The sequence below is a fragment of the Miscanthus floridulus genome, chromosome 1 (genome assembly GCF_019320115.1).
Source record: "Miscanthus floridulus cultivar M001 chromosome 1, ASM1932011v1, whole genome shotgun sequence".
NCBI classification, from domain to species: Eukaryota; Viridiplantae; Streptophyta; class Magnoliopsida; order Poales; family Poaceae; genus Miscanthus; species Miscanthus floridulus.
Window position 1 is genome coordinate 78,760,196 of NC_089580.1, and position 12,106 is coordinate 78,772,301.

Sequence of the window (12,106 nt, forward strand, 5' to 3'; positions counted from 1 at the left end):
AATTTTATGCAGGTACACTGACAACGAAACGTGTAGCTCGACTAGTTACGCTAATTATGAGAGAACGTATGTATGCCACCGTGTCTACCGTTAGAAACAAATTTTTCCTAAGTTTGTGAGGACGTACGGAACGAGCATGCATCATGATAATTACCATTCACATAACTACATTGTTCCTCCCCTTATAAAATTCTTACTCAGTTAAGTAACTCTTATCCATTATGGCATTGTCTCACCAAGTGGTACATGTTAATGGTGCAGATGGCACGCACAAAGCAGACCACTCGCAAGTCCACCAGAGGCAGAGCTCCTAGCCGTCAGCTTGCTCCACATACCCATCAACGTCACACGTTTCTTGGAGAGTTTGGGATGCCTACACTCTTATGGAGAGTGCTAAGCTATGTAGGCTATCCTGATGGAATGGAACCCCGCTACTTCTGGGCGAATGAGCAGTTGGGAGAAGGTCTCTTGGTTACTGTGGAGGCCATTGTTCGTCCTCAAGGTGACGATTCTGAGTGGACAGGTTGGTGTTATGAGTCAACTGGCAGGACTGCTGAAGAAGCAGCTGGCAGGGCAGCCTTTGGGATCCTGAGGGATATCATGGATCGTTTTCCTTAGGAGCTAGCAGCCGCTTTGGTTGGAGTCTTCCCGAGGGGCAACCCCTCCACTGACTCATGGCAGCAGGCAAGAGGAAGATCTTTGGAGATTAGTGCAGCAGAAGGGCAGAACAGTGATAACTCTGCCATGAGCGCCATATTCACAGTGATGAAGGTGTTAGATGGAGTAGAAGGTAGCCTTAGACGTGTGTCTGGTGCTCTTGGTCATGCCCGCGAAGACCGACGTCAGCTTTAGAGGGAGCACAACACCAAGATTAAGAGGCTCAATGTAGAGATGGCTTGGTTAACTCACTAGAGGAATGCAGCCTGGTCCAGGGAAGATGTTCTGAGAGCTCGATAGTTTGAGCTGGAGCAGCAGCTAGCCAATGCAGAAGAATACAACGATAACCTACATGAAGAGGTTCATCTGCTGAATAACCAGCTCCACCCTTATGTTCCACCTGGAGCCACAGAGATGGATCCAGAGGAGGATGAGGAAGAAGAAGAAGTGGAGCCTGAAGAAGGAGATGATCTTATGTCTGACCTCGATAGTGATCATGATGAGGATTAGATCGCTTAGTACTTAGTGGAAGGACTAATGCATCACCTTTATTCATGTAATGGACCTGTAGCTCGAATTTGGTAATAGTAATCCGACTATCATGTAATGTTGTTAATCGCACGACTATCGCACGTTTGGTTGAACATCAATGCAATTCTAGTCCTTTGTTGGTAATCACAATTTAAATTTGCATGAGTTATGAGCGCGATAAGTGGTCAAATTGGGGATGTCATGTTGCGAGAATGAATTGTTATGCCTCTGTTTTTATTGTGATTTTGAGAATTTTCTCCAGTAATTTCAGTTTGGCATGAGAACATAATTCATCTACAATCTCTTGACATCAACCAATAATCGCTTATTGTTGCAACTTCGTAGATGACGCGCACCCGTGCTAGAGCTGGTGGCAGCCAGGATGGCAACCATGACAATTTGCCACCCCCACCACCGCCGTCCGCTCAGGAGTTCTTTACCCAGTTCCTGGGGAGCCAGAGGACAATGGAGGAAGCTTTGCGCCTCATCACGCAAAACACCGCTCAGGGCCACCCACATCAACCAGGGGCCGAGCCAAATCAGCACAGTACATTCAAGGAGTTTCTGGATACAAAGCCTCCAGTCTTCAAGGTGGCTGAGGAACCACTGTAGGCTAATGAGTGGCTAAATACCATTGAGCAGAAATTTCGTCTGCTGAGGGTCACAGAGCATCTGAAAGCTGAGTATGCTTCTCATCAGCTGCAAGGACCAGCAGGGATCTAGTGGACACATTTCCTGCCATCTTTGCCTGCTAACGCACGAGTGACCTGGGAATAGTTCAAGCTGGCTTTTAGGGGACATCATATTCCCCCGGGCCTGATGTGCATGAAAGCCGCTGAATTTATGAGGCTCACTCAAAGAACAAAGACTCTCACAGAATATATGCACGCATTCAACAACCTGTCCAGATATGCTCCCAGTTTTGTGGATACTGAGGAGAAAAAGATAGAGAGCTTTAAGAGGGGTCTGGGCACCAAACTGATGAAGACAATGGCCAACTCTAGATGCGCCACATACAATGAGTTTATTAGTGATGCTCTGACCCAAGAAAACCATAATAACATGCATGCGGTTGCTAAGGGTCGCAAGAGGGCATTTGAGGCAGGTGCCTCAGGATCTTTCCAGTCAAAAGCGCCTATCACAGCTAGGCCACAATTCCATCCACATGCACCCAAGTTTAGGCCTCCACTACCTAAAGCTCAGAATAACAGGCCCCAAAAACCATTCCGTAAGGCATTCACTATTGCCTTGCCAAAAGGAAATGGTAGTCAGGACAGCTCCACCGGATTCAGAAATAATCAACCATGTTTCAACTACAACCAACTAGGTCATTGGTCCAAGGAATGCCCCCACCCTAAGAAGAATGGCAACCAAAATCAGAACAATCAGAGGCAGGCGAATGCCAGGGCACGTCAGGGACATGTGCATTATACCGCTGTTGAAGGAGTGCCCACCGAAGAAGTTGTCATAGCTGGTATGTTTCTCATCAACAAGCATCCCGCTATTGTTTTATTTGATTCAGGAGCTTCTCATTCATTTATGAGTCAAGCATTTGCATCTAGACATGATCAAGAAATAATTGAAGTAAGTAAAGGGGGTTATAACATAAGTTCAGTAGGGGTACTGTTACTACCAAAAAGATAGTCAAAAATATACTCATCTCTATACAAGGGAGGGAGTACACAACGGATTTGATAATATTGCCCGGGTTATCGATAAGTGTAATCTTAGGCATGAATTGGATGAAGGATCATGGTGTTCTTATTGACACTAGCACCCGTACTATTATGTTGAGGGAACCCACGGGAGGGAATGCTTTTCTAGTATCACTCTCCCGCAATTTTGAACTCCAACATTTAGCTTGTGCTATCCAAACCACCACACTTTGTGATATCCCAGTGGTTTGTGAGTTTCTGGATGTATTTCCAGAGGAATTACTAGGTCTACCACCGGATAGGGACGTGGAATTTAAGATCGAGTTAGTGCCAGGTACGGCACCCATATCAAGAAGGCCCTATAGAATGCCACCCAATGAGTTAGCGGAACTTAAGGTTCAATTGCAAGATCTATTGGACAAGGGTCTCATCCAACCTAGCTCATCTTCGTGGGGATGTCCAGCCTTGTTTGTGAAAAAGAAGGACAAGTCACTGAGAATGTGTGTAGATTACAGGCCACTCAATGCTATGACTATCAAGAATAAATATCCGTTGCCCCGCATCGACATTTTGTTTGATGAGCTAGCGAAGGCAAAGGTATTCTCCAAAATTGACTTGAGATCAGGCTACCATCAGATAAAGATCAGACCGGAGGATATACCTAAAACTGCTTTCTCTACTAGGTACGGCTTATATGAGTATTTGGTTATGTCTTTTGGACTAACAAATGCTCTAGCCTACTTCATGTACCTGATGAACTCGGTATTCATGCCTGAACTTGACAAGTTCATGGTCGTGTTTATCGATGATATATTGATTTATTCAGAAAATGAGACAGATCATGAAGAACATCTGAGGATTGTTTTATCCAGACTGAGGGAGCATAAACTTTATGCAAAGTTTAGCAAATGTGAATTTTGGTTGAGCAAAGTACCTTTCTTAGGTCACATCTTATCAAGAGATGGAATCTCTGTAGACCCATCAAAAGTACAAGAGGTCATGGATTGGAAAGCCCCAACTTCAGTTCATGAAGTTCAGAGTTTTCTAGGGTTAGCAGGATATTATTGTCGTTTCATTCTAGATTTCTCAAAGATAGCTAAGCCTATGACCAGACTACTTTAGAAAGATAAGAAGTACAATTGGACACCAGAATGTGAAGCAGCTTTTCACACCCTCAGAACTTTGTTGACTACAGCACCTGTACTGGCACAACCAGACATTGAAAAGCCTTTTGATGTATTTTGTGATGCATTGGGAATAGGGTTGGGATGTGTGCTTATGCAAGAAGGAAGAGTTATTGCATATGCTTCTCGGCAATTGAGAAAATATGAAGTCAACTATCCTACACATGATTTAGAACTAGCAGCAGTTGTTCACGCATTAAAGATATGGAGACATTATTTGTTGGGCAATGTATGTCATATATATACTAACCACAAAAGTCTCAAGTATATCTTTACCCAGCCAGAACTGAACATGAGACAACAAAGATGGTTGGAATTGATTAAGGACTACAATTTAGAAGTGCATTATCATCCGGGTAAAGCAAATGTAGTAGCCGATGCACTTAGTCAAAAGTCCCATTGCAACACTGTGGAAGCATTGTTGGAAGATGGATTCAACTTGTTACATCCCGCTGTACTACACAATATCATGATCAGTTGTTCACTTGAGAGTAAAATCATAGAGCTACAGCAGACCGATGTAGGAATAAGTCACATCAAGAGAAAAATGCAAGAGCAAGAAACCAAACATTTTAGATTGGACGAAAGAGGTGTATTATGGTTTGAGGACCGACTGGTGGTACCAAAAGACCATGAGCTAAGGAATCAAATTTTAGATGAAGCTCACTCATCCAAATTGTCTATCCATCCGGGTAGTAGTAAGATGTATCAAGATTTGAAAACCCGTTTTTGGTGGACTAAGATGAAGAAAGAGATAGCAGCCTATGTTGCTAGGTGTGATAACTGCAGTAGAGTAAAAGCTGTCCATATGAAATCTGCCGAACTACTTCAGCCATTGCCTATTCCAGGATGGAAATGGGAGGAAATCAGCATGGACTTTATCACAAGCCTTCCAACGACGCCACAAGGTCATGATTCAATATGGGTTATTGTTGATCGTCTCACCAAGTCAGCACACTTTATACCCGTGAACACATGGTATATAGTTGGGAAATATGCGGAGATATATGTTTCCCAAATCGTGAGACTGCATGGAGTACCCAAGACTATAATCTCAGATCGAGGACCCTAGTTCATAGCTCATTTCTGGGAGCACTTACACCAGGCTTTGGGAACCAAGCTAATCAGAAGTTCGGCATACCATCCGCAAACTTCAGGACAGACAGAGCGAGTGAACCAAATCCTAGAAGATTTACTTAGAGCTTGTGTTATATCTTCAAAGGGTTCCTGGGAGAAATGGTTACCCTTAGCTAAATTCTCCTATAACAACAGTTATCAAGCGAGTATCAAAATGGATCCATTTGAAGCATTGCATGGCAGAAAATGTAGAACTCCATTGAATTGGATTGAGCCTGGTGAAAGGAGATACTTTGGTATTGACTTTGTCAATGAAGCCAAAGAGCAAGTACGTATCATCCAGCAACATATGAAAGCAGCTCAATCGAGGCAGAAGAGTTATGCCGACAGAAGAAGAAGACCACTGACTTTTGAAGTGGGTGACTATGTATACTTGAGAGTATCACCCATGAAAGGTGTGAAAAGATTTGGGATGAAAAAGAAGCTTTCACCAAGATATGTAGGGCCATACAAAATTTTGGAACGAAAAGGAAATGTTGCGTATAAGTTACAACTTCCACCAGAGATGAGTGCAATATTTGATGTGTTCCATGTTTCTCAGTTGAAGAAATGTCTTCGAGTACCTGAAGAAGCTATTGCACCCACCAACGTGCAACTTCAATCGGAGTTGACCTATGAAGAAAAGCCAATTCGAGTATTAGAGAAGATGGAGAGAGTGACACGGAGTAAGATTATTAAGTTCTATAAGGTGGTGTGGAACAATCATAGTGAACAAGATGCTACGTGGGAAAGAGAAGATTATCTACGAGAAGTTTATCCCGCCTTTTTCTAAGAATGGTAGGTCTTGCAAATCTCAGGACAAGATTTTTATAAGGGGGAGGGGCTATAACACCTCGAGTGTTACCCTTGCATAACTTGATTTGCATAACATGAGCATGATCATCAAGCATTCATAAACAAGCATCTACAATTGAAACATTGGATTAGAACATCTGCAACATTTGCTTGTTATCGCATGTTTCTTAAACATATGCAACTTTTCTCGTTATTTTATGTCTCCATGTGTCTATGCATATGATCATGAGTGGACACATGTACTTGGTGGATGTGAGTCACACAAACATATAGCAACACCTAGGTTAGCAAATAGGACTTTGTCATGGTCACATTTCATGAACCAACACTTAAGCTTCATGTGATTTCACTAACTAGCCCTATGAGTGACTACTACATGAAATGATTGAATGACCTTGCCAATTGCTTAAACATGTTTAGAGTATCATTATGAACAACTTTGATATTCATGGTTAGGGGTAAATAGGTCATTAAGCCATGCTTTGATGTGTATCATCATTTAAAAGTGACATGTTTGACCAAATTTGAACTAGGTGTTAGAGACCTTGCATGGAGGAGATCACTAAAGCAAAGTTGTAGTATTTGACATAAGGAACAACTTTTATTTTTGGGTCATTGACTGATTTAGCTCCTAACATGCTTGAATTGAGATCACAAAAATCAACAAAATCAACATTTCAACACTTAAGAAATTTTCTAAGTCTTTGTTCGACTGATAGCCTGACAAACCCAACTTGGTGGTGACATTATTCGTTTTTGGTTGAGAATTAGAGCATGATCTTTGAACAAGAATTGTAGAGGGCACTTAGGGCTACAAATTTTGTTTTGGGATCATTCACTGGTTTGCTTTGTATCGAGAGATAATTCGAACGAAAAACTCATCGTCAGGCTCGGCTTTGCTTAACTGAATGAACTAAATGGAGAGCTTCAGTGGCCGACCGGTTCAGACCTTGGCCGCCGCGTGGACGCGAGGTTGGCCACGCGTCGCTGACGCCCTGCCCAGCGCAGCAGAGCCTGGCCAGAGAGCGCGTTTAAGTCGCCTGCGCTCGCCCGCTCCATCCCGCGCTCCATTTTCCTTTCCCGGCTCCTCCTTCGCTGGCCAAAGCACCACCACAGCCGTCAAGCACCTCCTCGCCTCCGCCGTCACCATAGCCACGCCAAGCCTCACTGAGCCACCCATTCGTCACCACAGCGGCACCACCATCACCCCAGCAGCTCACTGCCTCCACCAGTGCCCGCTGCTGATGCTTGGTAAGCCACAGCAACGCGCACAAGCTCGCTGGAGCTCCGCCGCTAGCCCCGTCACCGTGGCCATGTCGCCACCGACCACCCCAAGCCACGATAGGGCGCTAGCTAGGTCCGTCGTAGCTCGGTGATGCTCGGCATAGCATTCGATCGAGGTGCCGTAGCCTCCACCGGCGCCTCGCCGTCGTCCAGCGCCACCGCTCCGCCATGAGCGCTGCCACCATTGCTAGCACCGACGAGCAGTCCCACCAAGTAGATGGTTGTGTGCGCAAAGTCGAGTAGAACATCTGGTGAAGATGTCACCGCCGGCGAACTCACCGCCGTTCAGTTCTGGCCGCGCCAGTAGAGTAGCGCCGCCAGCCCTATTTTCGTCTCGATGACATGTGGGGTCCCCTGACCAGCGGGTCCCACCGGTCAGCGACAGTTAGAGTGTGGGATAGTTCATTTGATTCTAGTTTTTGAATTCTTTTGTGATTTTTATATCTTCAGTTTGGTAGCTTCAAAAATTGTGAAATAAATTTGTTAGTGTTCCTTAGGAAGTGTAGTATTTAGGAAAAATATGTTCTTAACATTTATAGTAGAAATTTTGGGAGATTTAAATAGAGATTTGAAATGTGTTTTTGAATGCATGCAAACTTGTTTATTTTATATCTAGAGTTACTGTGCTCCAAAAATTATGAAATTTTTGTGGTAAGCTAGTCTTAGCATATATGAGCTCTGGTAAAAATTTGAGGATCAGTGCATGTGTAGATTTATAGTTATAGATTTTTCTTTTATAAATAGTGAATCCTTGTATGAATTTCTATAAATTATTTGTGAATCCTTTATTCCTGAAATTTGTTGGGGGTAATCCTAGTACCATAAGTATGCTAAGAAAAATAGGAAATCTATTGCTTGACACTTTTCACTAGGGTTTTCCATTTTTGCTATTGTAAGCCTTTCTGCCTTATCATTTTTGTATAAAGTGTTTTATTGAATAACATGGCATGAAACTTTTACAATAGTCCTTTGATAGCATTAGTAAGGCACTGTAAATTTTTAAGAATTTTGGAAACACATCTGGTATATGTTTATTATTTAACCTAGATATCTAAATAAAATAATAAAGGCATTTAAATAAATAGTTTGGGCTTCACCATTATACTGTCTTGAATGTGTTTGGTATGCTTAAACTGTTGGTAGGCTTTATGTTGTAAAATTTTGAGTGATTACATGAAGTAGAAGCATCGTTGCTTTAAAATGCAAAATTAAAAGGATTCCGGACAGATTCTGTAGTTTGATAAGTTGCATGATAAGGATGATGTGTACTGTAAAAATGGTTAATAACAAAGTTGTAGAGAATTTGATAAGCTTTCCAGAAAGTCTAGGATCACTGTATTTGGATTAGTAGAACTCCAGTTATGAGTGAAACAAGTAGCTGTTGTTTTGTGATATAGTCGATGCATTGTGGAAGTAGTTAATTAAATAATCGAGAAGAGATATGCACCTACTCAACAAACATGATGCACTTGTTAACATATATGCATTCGTAATACTTATGCCATATTCATGCATCTAGGATCGGAGGAAGAAATAACGTTGTTGGAATTCGACAAAGCAGAGGAAGGGGACCAGCAGGAGAATCCTCAAGCCGTAGCTCCCGAAGGCGTGGAGCAGAATCCTGAAGAGCTTCCGGAGTGTCCTGACCACCGCCCTACTTCCTTTCTGTGAGGCAAGCCCTGAAGCATTCTAAGTCTCCTAGTATTTTACAAATGTTTACTTAAGTACTTATGATTGATGCATTAGGTTATAAGAGTTGAATGGAACCGCTTGGTGCATGTACATTCCTTGTCCAGATATTACACCTTTAACTGGTATATGTCTAGGATCGAATATATGCTTAGCCATGCTTAGATCGGTAGAAGTTGGGTGATGTCCTATCACCTATGAGATATAGGTGGATACCGAAGCACGGTTGGCTATATTTGCTATCGTGGAACAGAACCATGGGGTAAAAGAAAATCGAGACCGGGCGGGATGACAATAGAGAAGCAACAATACATGGAGGTCTTGGGTGTGGATCTATCCCCATCTGTGTCAATTAAGGACCGTACCATTGTTGGTGCTTTTGACAAGATTGAACGCATGCCTCTCACTTAGCTAGCCAGATAACTCATTCCGACCGCGAAGCCGAGTAATTCAACTCAGGCCGGGACCCGTTCTGTTGTGCGCTCCTTCCGGGGAACGATCAGACTGAGCCCAAGGGTAGGCTAGGCCTGAATGTCCTAGCATCTGGTGTTCCAGATTGTGTGGCGCGGTACGGACCCGCAAAATGTGTACCTAAGTTGTACCAAAGGTGACCTAAGGCTATCGTGGCTGGTAGACCTAGGTTTGTGTTAGGAATAAATTCCCAGCTGGTTGAAATCGATTCGAATCGTCGTCTCTCCTAGATAGTGAGAAACTTGGCTAGTCCCAACATCGTAGTAACTATGTTATGAAACATGATGGTTCGGATGAATATGGAATTACAATACCTGCTATGGTTACTATTGTATGCTTTTAAATTGATATACCACATGTTTGGCACAGGATAGTTGCTAATCTAGAAATGGATAGTTATAATTAACTTGATAAAGGAATCATAATTGTACAATGAGTCAATGGCCTTTTTCGCAAAATGTTGTCAAGTTACGTCCACTTATACAGCTCTGCATAATCCTTGGAGTCATTTTATTTCTGGTTCATGACGGGTAAGTCTAGCTGAGTACCTTCTCATACTCAGGGTTTTATTTTCCCATTGTTGCAGATGGCACTGTGTATCATGGTTATTGCAAGAGTTGCTTTTATCCCGCCATGGATGAGGAGTAAGCCTTGGGCAGGCTTCTTTATTAATCCCTATCTTTGCTTTTGTGGACCGTGATCCTACTTGGCACTGTATCAAACTATGTTGGAAACTTTATTTTCAAACTTATTTGCTTCCGTTTTATCTATCAAACTCGGTTTGTAATAACTTTTATTCGTACTCTGATGATGAAATGTATCTGTGAACTTTATGTAATATGTGGCATGTATGTTGAATCATGTGCGATCTTGGTTGTTGTAAATCGTTTATCGAGACCCGTCGTGGTACTCGATGGACTACCGGGTTTATATGGGTTCAAGTATGACAGTGCGACCGCTTGCGGGCTGCCATTGTACTTGTACTCTTATAAATTGGTCCGTTCTACGACATCCGGGGGCGGGCTCTGCCTCGCCCGACCCACGAGGGCTAGGCTCTGTCTCACCCGATGGCTAAGGGCGGGCTCCGCCTTGCCCGACGACTAAGGGCTAGCTCCACCTCGCCCGATGACAGCACCCTGATCCTTCATAAAGACAAGCACAGGGTACGATAGGACATTCGAGTCAATCACAGTATTGAGGGCCATGCCCTGTATGCCTGTAGGAAGGCATCGCCAGGATACGATGGGACAGGCGCTTTAAGCCCTTTTTGACCTAACAGTGCCCGAACAGTGTTGTAGGCGCTGACTTTTGTCCCACAGTGTTGTAGGCGCCGCCATCAGCCCTCGGACATGGATACTAACACAAGCATGCGACAACCACTATGATCCAAGATAGAATTCACATCACCTACAATGACGGACATAGGGTCACTTCCCCGTCTACTCCCCGAAGGGTCGCAGCTTGGCCCTCTAACACGCCGCACTACCCGCCGGTGTAGGATAGGACAGACCCACTTGCTGACAGAAGCCAGGGCATGGCCCTATAAGGATCAGCGAACATGCCATCCCTGACATGGTCTACTATGTTAGTAGGGCAGGCACACAGAAAAAGGAAGACCCGGCTCCTCCGAAGGACCTTCTCTACCTTTGGTTTTTTCCTCTTTCTCCCATCTATAACCCCTGCTCACCCTTGGTCTATAAAAGGGAGGGTTGGGCAGCCCACTAAAGGGATTGACTTTTGATAGATCGTTTGGGACACACAACACACAGTCAAGCAGCAACCGAGCTCTTGGCGTCTTTTCGACCCTTCCATCAGAGACTTGGGAACTGTCCCTCTCTCAACCATTTGTACCCCCTACTACGAACCTTTTTCGGTACTAATAACATGAGCAGTAGCGGACTGGACATAGGGACATTCTTCCCAAACTAGTATAAACCTTGTGTCCTTTAGTACACCATCCGAGCCTAACACGCAACAATTATAAATTTACTAGCCGGTGTTTGTTCGAAACACCAACACAATCGCACTAGAATCGCTCTCTCACTTAGCGGATATGATTAGCACTAATCACAAGTGAGTTGGAGGGCTCCCTAGCACTCTCACACAAGGACATTAAGTCCCCAAGATGCTCAACCTCTCAAATGGCTGGCCACCACCTCTATTTATAGAGGGAGGCCTCAAACTAGCCGTTTGGACGCATGTTGAAAAGTGAACTGTGGACAGTATGCCCTTATAGGCCCAGACAATCTGCCCTTATGCTAAAACTAGCCGTAAGGTGCAACAATGGTCACCTCAGATAGTCTGCCCCTTAAGGCCCGGATAGTCCATCGTTCACCTGAAACTAGACGTTGAAGTTCAAATGGTAACCGTGGATAGTCCAGGAATTATAGGAGGACAGTCCGTAGTTCAAACCCGAGAACATGTCCAGAACCTATCCAGAACCTCTGTTCCTAAAAAATTAGCCGGCAGACAGTCTGCCCTTATAGGGCTAGATAGTCCGCCATTTATTTCTAATAGCCTAGACAGAGTTTCTAGTAACTCTGCTCGCCACCGATTTTAGCCAGCGAACAGTCCACCGTTCACCTATTAGCCCATGAACAATGCAAGCGTCACGTCCAATCCCTCCCAAATGCCAGCATCTGAGGATCGTGGACAGTCCGCTACTAAAGGGCAGACAATCTGCCAATGTCCAAAAAGCAACCC